The sequence below is a fragment of the Tenrec ecaudatus genome, chromosome 11, assembly GCF_050624435.1.
Source record: "Tenrec ecaudatus isolate mTenEca1 chromosome 11, mTenEca1.hap1, whole genome shotgun sequence".
In the NCBI taxonomy this organism is placed as follows: Eukaryota; Metazoa; Chordata; class Mammalia; order Afrosoricida; family Tenrecidae; genus Tenrec; species Tenrec ecaudatus.
In genome coordinates, this window is record NC_134540.1 from 110581585 (window position 1) to 110598400 (window position 16816).

The window sequence follows — 16816 nt, forward strand, 5'->3', positions numbered from 1 at the left end:
TTTCTTTTATATCTCATTTATCCCAGTGTTTTTGATTTGCTATTTCACTTAATTTCAATCTTATAGTTGAAGTATATTCTCTTTTTGCCTATGTCTTGCTCTTAATATTACTATATTAACAAATATACCCATATATCTGACTATTCTACCAATTTTTATTCTTGTTTTAGTGACATCATTTACCTCTTTATCTCCCTGGCTATATGAAACATATGTCTTCCATTTTAATTTTGATTGTTCTATTAACACCGTTTCATCTCTGTTAGTTTTTTCATTTGTTGATATTTTTATCATTTTTCCTTGGCATCATCTCATGAAAGATTATGTGGCTACTTTCTTAATAAGTCTCCTTGGAATCTTTCTGACTTTGGTATGTACCTACTTGGGGATAACCTCTGCCTTTGGCTACAACCTTAGCACTTCCCATCTGTTTCCTTCATTATCTCTCATAAATAATCAGCAAAAGTTCTCCCGGTTGCTTTCAAGTATAGTTGTATACTTAATTCAGATTTAAATGCATAGGTTATTGCCAAATCAAGTGAGTATACTATAAACTCCATATGTCATCTAAAATCAGAAGTTTCATGAGATTTTGAACTCTGATAGAAAATAACTTTTCATTAGGAATTGCTCAAATTTAATATTGGGCGTTCCGAATGCTGATTCACTCCTGATTTGTAAGAAGTTTGATCTTCAATACATTCTCCCCGCCTCCTTTCCCTTGTTCACTCATTGCATCTGAAGAGCAATGTTTTCATTTCTCAGATCCTCTTTTTGCTTTTCTTTGGGAATGAATTACACCCAAAAGCATGACTTCCCTTCTGCTCCTTCAGATTATATTCAAATTGATTTTTATGGGAGAAGTAATGCTAATTAGGGAAATTTCAGAAATATCAGTGGATGTTAACATTTCTTTTTTAGATATATTAAGAATGAAAATACAGCAATCACTTTGTTATCTTAGCTCCAAATGTATGTGATGATGTGATCCTCTGGGAAATATGGAATTCTCAAAAACACAATTACTGATATTACTGTAATGTGTGTTCATTGTGCAACTCACAATAAAATAAAGTACATGCTGGAGGAACAGATGGATGGGCGACTATTAGTGACATAAATGCATCTGAGTCTATGAAAAGCATGCACACTTAGATTTTGCCTCTATCTCAAAAATTAGGAATTAGTTGTCTGCATCCCTGCTACAGTGTTGCTTGGACTTCACAAGTGAAATGTGCAGGTTTCATTCATATTCTGCATTGAAAAAAATAGGGGGAAAAACTACATATACTGGTTATTTGATATCATGGAGATCACTGAATATAGCTTGGGAAGAAACAATAGAATCCAGAAGGGGGGAAATCCTGTGTTTATACATCATTTTATTAGCTTTATTTATTTTTTATTCTCCTCATGGGAACTGTTCTCTATACTGTCACTAAACTAACTGCTAGATAAGCCATCTCTCTCATCCATACTGTTTTATTAACATAGAGGAACAATGTATAAAGGGTTGTACTTCACAAATATCAATTTAAACAGGCTTCTTTACCTGTACTAATACAAGGAATTTATACTAACACCTTTTGTGGTCTGACTACAGTAAGGATACTTGCTATTAACATCTCAGCATCTCTATTCTTACAAAAACCCACACGCAAACTTGTTTTTTCTCAGAACCATGAAGAGCTGTGCTTCAGAGAAACGAAGGAGTTCGCCCAGGCACACAGAGATGCCCAAAACTGACCTCATTTTCAGCAATCACATTTTCAGGTAAGCAAATGCTCTCAAGATAGATGAAAAGGAGCATGAAGAACAATAACCTTGCTTTCTTCCTTCTGGCGTCCATGGGTGACTTAAAGACAAATGCACTTGGTTGCTAACCATAAACTGGGTAGTCCGTCCACCCGGGGCACCCCGGAAGAAGGGTCTGGCACTCTACTTCCCAAATATCAGACATTGAAAACCCCATGGAGTGCAGTTACTTGGACGCCCAGAGTCCCCGGGAATTAGATTGTCCCACCTCCTTCCTGCTCAATAATTGACTCTGTCTGGTACGTGCCCAACTGTTAACTGAAATGTCCATGATTCAAACCCACCAGCCACTCCCTGGAAGCAAGTCAAAGTTATCTGTTCCTTAGATTTCCAGCCTCCAAAACCCAGTACGGAGTCAGCATGAATTGAAACCCGGTCAATGATAGTGAGTGTTTGCTTCCTGGCCACCTCACTTCTAGATGAAAGAACATTCTGCAAAACGATTTGGGAAACCCCGAACCAACTGTTATTTGCTTGCATTATCAGGTGTTGCCAGCACAGGTGGTCATCAGAAAAGAACTCGTTTCGTTTCCTTTGGGGCTGTTTGCCTAGAAATAGTACTATTTTGATCTCTTGTATCACAAGCCCCTTTTACCCGAATTCCAAAGAAGGGGCTCCCTAGACTGACCCGGAAAGCCTCCAGCACATTATCTTTTTAAAAAGACACACATACTAGCACTGATCCTCACAAGGCCAGCAGAAGAACACACCCTCCTGGATTTTAAAAGCTAGTTACATCTTCAGGCTTCCCCCACCCCCCCGCACCCCCCAGGTTGAACAAATAATGAATTTCTGCCTAATTTCGATTAGCCTCCCATGGCATGCATCCATGTGTGTGATTAGAGAGAGAAAAAATGTCTGGGACCTGATGCCAGAAGCTGAATGCTACACCAATAGTGTTTCTTTCTTACCATCTGAAAATGTGCAAAGCGGTAACTATTTGTGTTAACTCTTTCAAAGGTGTTTAAACGCTTTCATAGGAAATGCATCACTTTGAAATCAAATGGTCAGCTTCTTTGAGAGCAATTGGTGATGTGAGAAATAATGGGGAATTATGCCTCTAGTGAACTAAATGGAGGCTCAAGGGGAAAACATCCAACCTTTCCCTTGGAACCCCTTCCTGCCCCACTCCTTGCCATACCCCACCCCTCAGACTAGAGAATGCCCGTACCTCAGCAGCGGGCAGACCTGCTCCCTCCCTGTGTAGGAGCAAGCACCACAGTGTGCTGGAACCCGCATATTCACAAGGCAAACAAAGCATCATTTTTTAATGACTCTTCTGAATACATTTTTTTGCAGCAGCTTCCCTAGCCCTGCTTGTCATAATGGCTTCTTCAAACGCTTTTTAAAGCCTGTGATGTTCAAGGCCCTAGCCTTCCCCCTCTCTTGCTTGTTTTTTATGTGTCATAGTTGTCAACTAAAATAGAGCACCTCGCCTTTGTTTCAAGATGGTACCTGATCAATATCATCAATCCACCTCACTCCCACTCGCTGGTGCTTTCTCTCTCTCTCTCTCTCCTCTCTCTCCCTCTCTCATACACACACACTCTCTCTCTCCAGCTGTATCCATTTCCTCCTGGCAAAAAGGGACTTTATGAATAAATGATACTGAAATGCTGAGGGTTCAGATACTAAATAATGAATTTCACCACCAAAAACACAACAACTTCTCCAATCATAAAATACCGCTCCTTCCATATTGATTGTGCTTTGGCAACTCGATGCAGCGCTAGGCTTCACTCTGCAAGGTGTTTAAAAAGAAAAACAGGTTTACCCAGGATTTATCATGTATGGAAAAGTGTAATCTCTAAGTAGGCTGTCTGCTAATGTCTAGCATAATGTTTCTTCATAATGGTTAACCCTTTTTCAGGGAGTGGAATAATGCAAACAGTGCTTCTCTCTAGCTGGGGACTTTGCTTCATGGGACATTACAGTAAGTGTGTCATCTGTCTGTGCTGTTGTACGGGTACTCGCTTCTGATGATAATGCAAACCTCCTTTTAGTTACTTATTTCTAAAGACCTGTCATGTGTAAGGACTTGAGCATCCTGCAGCAGGACAGGGACTAGGTCAGAGTACCTGTAGTACCTGGTCATTCTCACAGTGCTGGGTGCTGGGCTCACTCACTGTTGCATGTAATGGGTCAAGATTGGGGAGCATTTGTTGTCTGTTCAAATGTGACTTGCTTTCCTATTTCCCTCCTGAATGGTCTCTGCTGGCATATTTCTGATGTGCAAAGAATGCCAGCATCTGCTATCTGAGAGATGGCTGGGGTCAGAGAGGGTAGATTCTTGGCATGTGATTGGCAAAACCTGTCTTCTCTCAAGTTGGAGGCTAAGTTTTTTGACTGAAATGTTTTGTACCTCCCTGTAAATTTGCTTTACTGCCTATTGATGTCAGAGAAGTTTCATTTTTAATTAGGTAGGATTGGATATAAGTCGCTTTATGGAGAGCACCCTGCATTCCAACTACATGATATTTTGATAAATACTTTGTAGGGTGCAGGTTATTAGATGATGTCAGTCATATGAGAGAGGCCAAGTAAGTTCGAAGCATTGTTTGTTCTGTCGTGGTTTGCTTCATAACATTTTAGTTAAGCTGGGGTGCTATCATGATTTAAATGTGGAAATTGATAAATATGATTTTTTTGGCTTCTTAGTTCATTCATCTGCTTGCAAAAATAGATACACTTGTTTCTTTTACTTCATTCAAGTGACGATAACAAATGTTTATTCATATACCTATATGCTAAATATATACTAAAATCGAATGTGCAGTTCTATTTTACTTTTTTAAAAACTTAATTTGGGGAAAAATACAGGCACTAATGTTGAGCTACTGATGCAATGAAGTGGAGGAATATATTTGAGCTATTAGCCGTTTCAATCTCCTGCCCACAAATAATTGATGAGTTTCTATTAAAGATTGACAAGCTAGCAAAGTGCAATGCATTTTACTAGAAAATGCAGCCGGGCAGTGAATATGCATTATTCCTTTTATTTTATTGTTTCACATTAATAGTTCTGGAATTAAGCTTTATGTATCTATAGACCTATTGATTAACATTTAGCTGAAGATGTACATTTGCCTACTTATAATTCTTTCCCTTTCTATAATAATAATTTGAAGCCCTTGGCCATGATTCACAGCCTGTTTTCATGTCAGTATCCCAAGCGCATGAGGCTTTAATTCACTTCCCTACAATGTGCAAGGCTTTAATACGTTGAAAAAATTTAACTTGCTTTCTTGACAACTAGGGAGCCAGATAATATTACCCAGAGATTCATCAGGACATATAACTGGAATCGTTTCTACCTAGGGGTCCCAACTGCGAAAGTCAATTTCAGCCGTCAGTGTCCAAGAAAGGCTTGTCACTGCTTTGTGGAATTTGTGTGTGTGATGAACACAGGGGTGTTCTGAAAGAATACACATAGGCTATGGTGTATTCTGTATGCACTTTGCTTTCAGTTTATGAAGCAAAAGATTTACTTGAAGGAAAAAATACAGAATTTTCACAACTTTTCGGAATCTGTTTGAAAGACTCTATTTGTATGTTACCACCAGTAGTTCACTGTGAGTTGCCGAACAATTGCATGTAATAATATTTTTCCATGTGTTTTCCTCCCCTTAACTGCCTTCCATGGCTCTTGATCCTGCTCCTCCTTTTGTTGCTAGAATAATATTATCCACAGTATCGCTCTGAGAACTCATGACAGAAATCTTAACCGGACAGAGTTTAGATTATTTTAAACAGCAGCTTCTCTGTGCTAAACAGACAGATAATCTCATTGTTTAAACGTTCCTCTCTGCTGGTGCCTATGGAATCTTCCTATATGCTTTCAAAATCACAGAAAAATATTGGATACACATTGAATGTACATTTCATTTAATTCAAGCTGCTTCATTGCAGCTGAGTGGCAGAAGTAGGGTAATCAACATCAGTTTTCCACTGAGTATTATTATTTTTAAAATAAAATTATAATAGATGCTTCATCTTTCCTGGGGCAGTTGTCTGCTGCATTTGTGCTCTTAGTAAACCACATACAATAGACATGGGTGTGCCGCCTGGCATGCCGTCTGTAAGGACACATTCAATAGCTATATATGCATGTGTGTGTATGCATATGCACATATATGATAAGCAGTCATCACAAATCAAAACATTCTATACCTGAACACTCACAGATGCAAGTACAGTTTCATGAAATGACTGTAAGTTGTATTTTGTGATCTGTGACCTTCTGACGTGAGCCCTATTATGCCTTGGAAATTTTTGTGTCCATTTGGGGAACCAAAATCAATCTGCTACTGCACAATACACTGAACTACACTGAACAATATACCAAATCATTTAAAATATCCTACAAATGCCCAAAAGACTTCTTGGTGGTTCTTTTATTTTTATTATCTGGTGACATGTAATCTGTGGTCAAATAGATTAAGGCTAAGTATAATATTTTGGTGAACAACTGATTTTCTGTAGTATTTATGGACATTTTTCTCTGTAGAAGAATAAATAGGTGAAAATAGTTCACCACCATATGATTTGTTTTATCCTTAGGCATTGCCCAAGGTTACTGGAACATCCCTGGTTTTCAGGACTGAAAAGTGAAATGCACGACAATGAAAATTTTATTAAAATGTAGGTTAACCCATTACAGTACGTTCATTTTCAATTCTTTATAGGAAGGCACGATGTATCATTTTGCATGTGTCACTCTTAAAAAAAAAGAGATGAGTCAAGAAAAGGAGCAGATTTAATGGGGGCATTTTATGGGAAACATTATACAAATGGCAGTATGTGTGATTCCCATTATTAAAATAATTTGTCATTGTATGGGAAAAGAAAGGTATAAATTTCAAGGAAGAGTCTTCTTTAGTTAGCTGCCCTTTTTTAATGACAGTGGCTTTTGTGCAGTAAAGACCGACACGTTCTCAAGCAAAGCCCATTTCAGTCCAGGATTTCTGAAAGCCCTATGAATGTTTCATGCTAATCAAGGAGAGTGGGAAATAGAGCTGACAGGTGCTCTCTACTCTGCTTATTCCTGTCTTCCTGCATTAGACATTACTAGCTAAAAAAGGGCCAATAGGGTTCTTTTCCAATGCATATACTAAGCAGGGCAAAAATAAAATGATTCTTGGCTAAGTTTCCTGATGTTTTCCATCTTGGATGGGCTGATAACATCCATGGTCAAATGAGTGCATTGATAATTCATAAATCTGTTTTTCTCTAAACTGTAGCCTCAGAAGAGATCTGCCATTTGAGCCCAGCATTCCGGTAAAATGAGCCATGCTATTTGTGAGCGTAAAAGAGTTCCAGCAGGACTTTCCCATGTTAAAATATTGAACCTACAAGTCATTTGAGCTTGTGCTTCTATATCTGGTATTTTCTATCGAAATTCTATAGATAGATGTGACAAATGCAGTTGTCATCATGTTATCTAGAAGCATAATTGAACTTGAAATAACAAATGTGCTTTCTCCGTTCTTCACTTGGATGCCTAAACATAACCGAACTTGTCAAAACCCAATGCCAGGATGAATAAATTTCATCCTATCAAAATCAAAATAATATATTACATGCAAAGTTGGTTTTTACACAATTTTTTAATCAATTGAACAAATTAGTATGTATATAAGAACTCTTATTAAGTAAAATCCAAGTAATTTACTCGTAAAGGAAAATTTTCTTTTATCCTAATTATATGCTTTAAAATGATATCTTAGCATGACTGAGTTTTTCACATCTTTTATTCATAGAAAAACTTTTTTCCATCTCAAAGTGCATTTAGATATGTCAGCAACTATTATCCTCAACGTTAGCTACTGAGATTCTGTCATTTCTTGGTTTGGGGAGTTGGAAGGTGACATGTGGCACCTTTGGGATCAAATAAAGTATTACTTTGCAAAGATTTCAAGTAGCAAGGATCAGGTCAGAAAAGTGTTCAGTTAGAAGAATAAAATATTGGTACTCTAAGGGAGGAATACTTGAATTATTTTGCCCCTACTTGAAGAGGGAATTTTTTTCATGGGAAGTCACTCCAAGCTCCCCACCCCCAATTACAACTATGAAATGATTTTAAAAGTGGTATTTATGTTATGGTACCTAAGAAATATGCTGAAATATTATAGATATTAACAAAGATTCTTTACTTGTTTTTCAGGGGGAAATACTTCCTAGCTAAAGCAGGGTTCAGATATGAAACTGAGTCATGAAAAGTAATAAAAGTCTTCTTGGTGTCATCACACAGTAGATCTTGCCTAGAGCTTGCAAAGTTAATATTCACATGAAGGAAACAGTTTACATAAAATATTTGAAATACCAGAATGCAAAGACATCTATGCTTACGTAATAGTGTTGTCACTGAACTTTTCTTTTAAGGAATTTGTTCTTAATTTGGGAGAAGTTAAGACTCCTCCAATATTTGCAGAAAACCATAGACCCTTTCTTAGAAAAGTTCATATACATACTATCTTACGCTAGGTTCTAGAGAAACAGCCAGGGAGTGGGATAGATAGATAGATAGATGATAGATAGATAGATAGATAGATAGATAGATAGATAGATAGATAGATAGACAGATAAGAATCTATAAAGAAAATGACACACAGTTGTAAAAATGGGCCAATCTGAGCCTAGGCAGTTTCCATGTCCAGAGATCAGAAGTTAGCTGGAGGCGTCTCCTGTTTTACATAATTTGGGGGCTGATGTACCCCAAATTGGCAGGAAACTGCAGAGGCACATGAATGCAAGATCTGCAGGTCAGGTGGCAAGCTCGTGACCCCCAGAATCAACAGGCAATATGGCAGGTTATTGGGTCAGAAACAGAGGTGGCTGAGGCAGATGCAGGATCCATACCAAGCAAAACCCTAAAAAGCTTTTGCTTATCTTCCACTTACATAGAAAATGGGCCACACCCCTGAGAAAACTTCCATACAATTTCAGCAAGGTTGTAACTTGAATTAGGAGGTTGCACTCTACCCTAAAATTTGTACAACGGATTGGGATTGACTGCTCACAGAAGATCCTGTTTACATTGTGTTAGGTCACATCATGGGGGGATTCTTGGACTTGACTATGAAACTTCTGAGAATTCTGATCCTGTCAAGTTAACACAAAGCCTCTTACATACACAAAACTTTGAAAACAGTATAAAGGATCCACAGGTTAGTTAAAGCCCATCTATGAAAGAACAGATACTATAAATAAAGACAATTTTCTGTCAGCCCCCTCCTGCTTTTATATTGAGACCTTCGTTTGGTTTCCAATGCACTCTTTAGAGGTATAAATATTCCTTCTGCTCAGAATAAAGTCAAGTAACAGGCCTAAGCAACATGTTGCTCCACTTCTTTATCTTTGATTATACCTGATCAAGTCATGAATTATTCTTTTAAAGGTGGTGTCCAAAGGAATGCACATGAAACACAGAGTGGTTTAGTTCTACGAGGGAGAAGAAACGCAGAAAAGGAGTCAATATTTGAAAATAGATGGTTAGCCTCTTTGTCCCTAAGTAACAAGAGCTGCATTCTCTTACTTGAATCCATTTGTGCTTCAGTGGATAAATCCTTGCCTCCCTGAGGCAGATCTTGCATTCATGTGCCTCTGCAGTTTCCTGCCAATTTGGGGTACATCAGCCCCCAAACTATGTGAAACAGGAGACGCCTCCGGCTAACTTCTGATCTCTGGACATGGAAACTGCCTAGGCTCAGATTGGCCCATTTTTACAACTGTGTGTCATTTTCTTTTTAGATTCTTATCTATCTATCTCTATCTATCTATCTCACTCACTCCCTCCCTGGCTGTTTCTCTAGAACCTAGCATCTAGATAGATGGCACAGTTACTAAGCTCTCAACCCAAAGGTCAATGGTGCAAACCTACCAGTTGCTCTGCTACACGAAATGGCTCAATGATCTGCTCTTGTAAAACGTTCAGCCTTAGAAACCCTATGGGGCAGTTCTAATCTGTCTTATAGGGTTGTCATGAGTTAGAGTTGACTTGATGGTGCACAGTAACAGCCTCTAGTTGGAGATCCTGGGTGGTATACATGGTTAGCACACTCAATTGCTAATCAAAAGATTGCAGCTTCAACCCCACCCAGAGGTAACTCAGAAGAAGGATGGACAATCTATCTTCAATCAGTTATTGAAAATGCTATGGAACCTAGTTCAACTCTGAACCTAGTTAACTCTACATCTAGAGTCATCCTGGGTCAGAAATGAGCCAATAGCAATTGGTAGTTGTGCTGCTGGTCACCTCTAGGTAGCAGAATTTGTCACTCCATAAAGTTACTTAGCATGATGTGCCTGTCGATATCAAAATCAGTTTTAATAAAAACATGATAGGTTATTGGCATAATAAAATCAAAAACATCAAGAAATATTTTGCTCTTGAGTCATATACACTCAGTGTAGACTGCTACAATAATGCCACTTCACTGGCTTCCTGACCTGATTTAGCCAATTGCCTGTCAGAGTGTATAAGCAACACAGATTCCTGAACGAATGACAAATAATTGCATGCATGGAGAATTAGTGTACAACCTAAGAGGTTATCTTAATGGTCGATTGAATGTCTCCACTGACTTAATGAAATAAATATAGGAGGGAGCACCAAAAAATGAACCGGAATTGCACTGGGCAGAGAGGAACTTTCATAGTACTCCTTTTTCCCGCTAGGCAAGCCTCGAGCCACTCGCTCTGATTTAGTTCAACCAGTGGCATTGCCTGGGTAGGTGCCTTCTGGTCAGAGTGAATTTTTTCCTATAGGAAGTTTTGCTCAAACTTTGTTTTTTGGTGAGCCTATTTTAGAGAACCATATGTGGCTGTGAAATTTGTTTCCTGCTCAGGAAAAATGCCACAGAAGCTGTTGTGATATTGAACACAGCTTAAAAGAACAGTGCTATGGGAAACACTCAAATGTTCAAGTAGTTTCCAACTTACGACAAACCTTGTTTTAGAGGTCCATCAACTTTCTGAATGGACAAAAATGTTTACTTATAATAAATTGAAGTTGGTTCCACCAGGTCAGACTGTTAATCAAGCTTTCTATTTAGATATCTTGAAAAGATAGTATAACAGTGTGAGACAAAAAAAAAGTCCTGAATTGTGGCAAATGGGGAACTGGCTTTGCCACCACAACAATGCACCTGCTCATGCAACCATCTGAGTGTGCCAGTTTTGGGCACAAAACACCATGCCTCTCTTGTCCCCCACACCTTACTCACCTGACCTTGCTCCATGCGATTTCTTTGTGTTGCCATGAATGAAGGCCATGAGAGAACAGCTATTTGACGATGTAGAGGAGGTGAAGAAAAGAATGAGGGAAGTGCTGTCAGCCATCCAAACATGAGTTTGAAAAATGTTCCCATACTGGTTCACCGGTTTGACAAATGTGTTAAGTATAATGAAAAATACTTCAAATGTGATAAGGTTGTTTTGTAAAAAAAAACAACAACAAAAAGAAATCCATATCTTTTGCGGGAAAAATCTGTTATTTTTTTAGGGGGTGACCCCCTGGTATTTAGCTTTATCCTCAAAGTTGTCATAGAAAAATCCATTTTCTTTAGGCTGATAGAAAATTTCCAAAACATTTTAGTAGTCTGCTTTTACCAGATTCTTCTTTGTATTCTCAGTATATTTCTTAAAACATCCACATATCTAATTCCTACCTTATTGAAGGATGACAAATTTAACAGGATTCAAGCAAATAAAACATGACCTCCATAAAGCCTTTGCTAGTCATAGGTTGTAACTAAATGATTTTGAAATCTGGATTCCAAACAACCTGTGAGTGGTAAAAATAAACATGACTCCTAACAGTTTCTGAAAGTGTAATAAAATTAGTTTTTGTTATTATATGTAGTTATATCATGTACATATTGAATCTATATTATAAATGTTAGCATTTTAAGATGTATTGGCCCTTGAATCGATAATATAGATAGGATGGGATCAGTGTTGATACAGAGCACTAATTGGTAATATTTAACCTGACTTCCTCCTCCATTCTGGATCAACTTCTCTTCAATATATATCACTTTATTCTCAAAGAAGGATAGGTACCATCTTCCATTCTCTTTTTGTGTAAGAAATTTGACCCTTTTCACCCCTTAAGTTTCACTTAAGAAGATTCAAAATAAGTAAAGCTTTAGAATGACAGGGATTTTATTTAGAATTAGATTTTGGTAGCTACTTGCAAAATGAATTATGGTGCAGGGACTTAGTCTAGAGTCTATCAGTATTTAACAGTATTTCTAAAGCTATTGTACTAAGAATTTGTTAGATTTCTCTGTCTTTCCTCAGAAGGCATTAAACAAGTGAATTTGCCCTGATAATTTGTACTTTAAAATTCTACTTTTTAACAGGGTGCACTCAAACTGTGAACCTTTTAATTAATAACCAACTGCTTAAGCCATTGTGTCACCAGGGCTTGTTTGTAAGAAGTGAACTGAGATGAAAGTTAAGTTTTGTAGTTTCATCTGCATGATATGCCTGTCATTTTTAGAAAAGTACAGTCATTTCCTGAGCACTACTGTCATTTTCTAAACCAGGTAAACATAGTCACCGAGCAGCTGCAGAATCCCATGATAAGGACAAACACATCTATAAAGACAAGCATGAGGATTGCAATTCACAACCCAGAAGCTATTTCTATGCAGTTTCCCAAAATGGGAGGAAAAACACCTCAGTCTTCTTGTCAAGTGCATATCAGAAGATATAATTACATTCTGAAAGACACTAGGCAAATCCATAAGCAGTAACAGAGACATTTGTGATCATTTTTTTAAGTTGCCAAGAAATACAAACGCTGTGTTTGTGATGCCTTACTATATCAACCGCCTCCAAATGAACTGTATAACGAAAGATTCTCATTTTACCAACTGAATGTCTGTCTGGTTGAGACTAGTTTGGCCTGGGCATACGGCTACATTACCAAGAGAGATGCTATCCTGTCCAATACTTGCATCGTAACTCAATGCCATGGAGTCAATACTAATTCATAGTGACCCTCTGTGTGTTTCAGAGACTGTAACTGCTTACAGAAATAGAAAGCCCAATCTTTATCCCAAAGAGCTGTTGGTGGTTTCCAACTGCTCACCATGTGGATTACAGCCCAAAGCATAAACCACAATGCTACCAAGGCTCCTGTATCGCTAAGGCAGCTCTGTAACTGGCTGCCACAAGCAATATCCTCCCCCTCTTAGGCTTGCAGGGAGCATGCTTAGGTAGAACTGGAGTTAACATTAAGTTGTTTAAGTGTTGGTACAAGGAGTGGATTCTAAGATAGGTTTCAATTGTGTTTAATCTTGCCCAGTCCTTTGTTCTCCTTGGTTCCTGGGTAGCATATACAATCAAGGACCGGGCTATTAATCTATTAGTTGGATGGGGTGGGTGGCGGGGAGGTTGAATTCATTCAGAATTACCTTTTAGTAACGGCCTGGTTATCTGCTTCCAAAAAAATCACAACCACAAAAACACACAGGGTCAAGACGAGCCAGTGTCAACTCAGTAGGACTGGTAGTGGTAGACTTTTTCCACACACAGTTCAAGAACACACATCTATAGGAAGAGTGGCGCTGAAATGACACACACCTGTGTCCTTTTTCATATGCATCTTTAGTGGTCAAATTTGTGCAATTCAATGAATTTTCTCTTATTGACCAGATATTCAACATAATTGTTATTCTGAGTTGAAAGGAGATCAGAGTAATACAATAGAAAACACAGTAACCGATAGAAAATAGGAAGAAGGTAAACCTGGAAGGAATCTTTAGATGTGTATTTAAGGCACTCAAATCTGGGAAACTGTTTAAGTAATTGTAATAAATCATTAATGAGTGAGCAGTAAAACAGTGTTTAAACATTAATTAACCATGTATTAACAGTAGAAAATATTACTGATTCATTCTTCATACACTTAGCTATAATTGAAATATTAAATGCATATAGATTTTATTTAATTATTTAACTTATTTTCTAATAAAGTTTTAATATTATAATTACATTATTGAAATTTTGCTTCTGTTAACTGCATAAATCGTATAGTAGTTTACATGATGAGGTTAAGCCTAATATTTCTGTCTTCATGTTTTACCATATTGAAAATTTCTATATATTCAAATATTTTTATAAATGGTGAAATATTGTTAAGACAGAGCATAATAAGACTATTTTTATGACAGAGTACAATATGACTTTATTATAATCCATTCACTTTATGCATACATAAAAACTCTAATTTTTCATTTTTAAGTTGATATAAAAGATCTTTAATCTAGAATTGTCTTTTGTTTGATTAAAGACAACTAGAATTTCTAGGCGATTGTTTTTTTTTCCTGAAAAACTTGCCATATGGATGTCATTTCTATTGGAATGTAAAATATTCTTGAGGACATTTTGCATGCCTTCAAAAAAGCTTTCAGGTATGTTGCTTTATTTATCTTTGAAAAATATGAAGCTCAAACACTTTTTATAGCAATAGAACAATATATAAAAATAAAGACATTTAGATTCTTTTATATCTAACATCAAATATATTGATAGAAAACTAAACCACATTCTATCTAGCATTGTGATGAAATTCTTTCAAAGATTATTTGCATTCTCTCAAAAATGGTACAGAGAAAATAGTAAAGTGATGCATAAACAAAGGAAGAAAGAGTAGATAGTGTGATTAATTTTATTTCTCCATCAAATTAATATTGTAATGATGATTATTAATAAATTTATTTGGTAAAAAAATTCAGTTGTTTATCTTTCAAAAATGAGAAAACTTCCTATCTCTTGACTCATAGACCTCAATATTAGTTTAGTGAAAGATATCAGTAGCCTTAATCTAAAGCTTACTGAAAATAAACATTTTATTTGACCATTTGAACAGTGAAGATGTTTTAATCCATGCTATGTCTTGTGGGGCCCTGCTTCAGTTATAAATGGGGAATAAATAGGACTAGAAGTGAATCTGCAATTTTAGGTTAGCCATTGGGTACTTAAAGGGGTTGGAAGAGAAGGAGTTTATAGACAGATGCATCAAGTCCCATCACAAAGTGATGGCCTCATAACCTTTACCATACTTGTCAGACAATTGCTACCATTAGCCAATCAAATTAGAAGTAGGAAAACTAAGCTCAGAAGATAAAATACTGGGCAAATGGATTTGTCTGTCCAACCGAGCCAGCAACCAACCTACTCACTGATTACCAAATCATTCACCTCCCCTTTCTTTTACTGGCAAAACATTTTAGAATTGTCATGTAGTGGCATTGCTAACATGTTAAAAAAAAAAAACTCCCTTTACCTCCCTTTGAAATTAAGCTTCACCTACAACAAGCATAAATTCATGGTCTTCAATAAAAGCTATTCTGAGGAAATCAGAACAAGAAGGAACTCTGTATAATAATTGAAAGATTTTGTTGTAGGAACAAAGATACCATCTGGCCATGAACCAAGCAAAGCCAATTCATGTTCACCAGTCCAGAAAATACTTCACATGGTCCAGTGGTGTTAGGGCACCGGGAACAGACTTCTCTTATTTTCAGAGTCAGAGTGCTACACAGGACGGGCACCGCACTGCCTTTCCCAAGGAGATTCAACTTGAGAAAGATCAATAGCAGTAAACCCAAGCTGAATTTGTCATGAAGTCCATGAGAGCGACTATATAGAACAAAGTCGAACAATCCCATAGGATTCTCAGAGCTATAATCTTTATGGACACAGACTGCCGCATCTTTCTTTCACACAGCAGCTGAGGGTTCCAACCTGTGACCTTTCAGTTAGCAGTTGAGTATATAATCATCACACCACCAGATCACTTAGAGTAGTGGAACTATGATGATCATGGGGTCAAAGTCACAGATTTAATCCCTGCACAGGCAAATTAGTGTCTCACTGAGAAAAACTCTGTGCACAGATAATGGCCGCACAAAGCCTTGTCTTGACCTTAAGTAGAGTCAAGGGAATTAAATGGCAATGGCTCAGAGCAACCGAGGCCAGTATAACACCTTGGTTGGCTGCTAGGTAATTTGGCAAAAGACCCACCCTTTCCATGAGGCTGAGGACCTCAGCAGTAACTGAAGTCTTAATGAAGGCAAAGGTCAATGTAATCGGCCAACTGAAATTAGCACTCCAGTTTAGTCAAACCTAATGCTGGGGTGAACTGCCAAAAGAGGCAATTTATAAATCATTACAAGTATTAAGTCCTGTGTACATATTAGGAATACTGTCTAAAAAGAAATCGCTTCTACAAATTGTATTTTCTCTGTATGTCAAAACACGAGAAAAGAATATTATTGAAATTTGTATCCCATATTTCTAATATTAGCACTGAACTAATATCTCTGAAGACCAAGTCACTATCTCTTTCTTCTTAGGATTTCAAGAAATTACCACATTGCTTTCTACTTTATAGAGTAGCACTATTCAGTAGACAGTGTATCACATAATGTCATTTAAATTTCTAAGTACATATAAAAATAGGTGAGATTAATTTTAACAATATAGTTTATATAACATAACACATTTAAACAAATGTCTTTGACTCATAATTAATGTAAAATTATGAAAAAACCCATTGCCACGGAATCAATTCTGACTCATAGTGGCCCTATATGACAGAGTAGACATGTTAACGAGGGTCCCTGTGGGGTAAGTCTCTGTGGACGCAGACTGCTTCATTTTTCTCACGCAGAACTGCTGGTGCCTTTGAACTACTGACCTTTCAGGAAGCAGTCCAATATTTAATCCACAGCGACACCAACTCTCCATTTATAGCTGTAACATATCTTAATTCAGTCCAGTCCCATTTCAGCTAGATATTGGCTGAAAGCAGAGGAGGTAAGAAAGATGCTTTCCTTTGCTTTATTGACTATACAGAGGCACTCAACTGTATAGATCATAAAAAGCAATGGTTTATAGCAAAGAATGGAAATTCTAGAAGACTTCCTTGTGTGCATGTGGAACCTTTCTATTAACCAAGAGGCATTCTTTAGAAAAGAACATGGGG

General features: G+C 37.3%; 1 pseudogene; it reads left to right on the plus strand.

Annotated features, from left to right (window-relative positions):
• The first annotated feature begins 1681 nt into the window (after positions 1–1681).
• The window catches only part of LOC142461041 (tetraspanin-17 pseudogene), a 66190-nt pseudogene continuing 51055 nt past the window's right edge, over positions 1682–16816 (plus strand).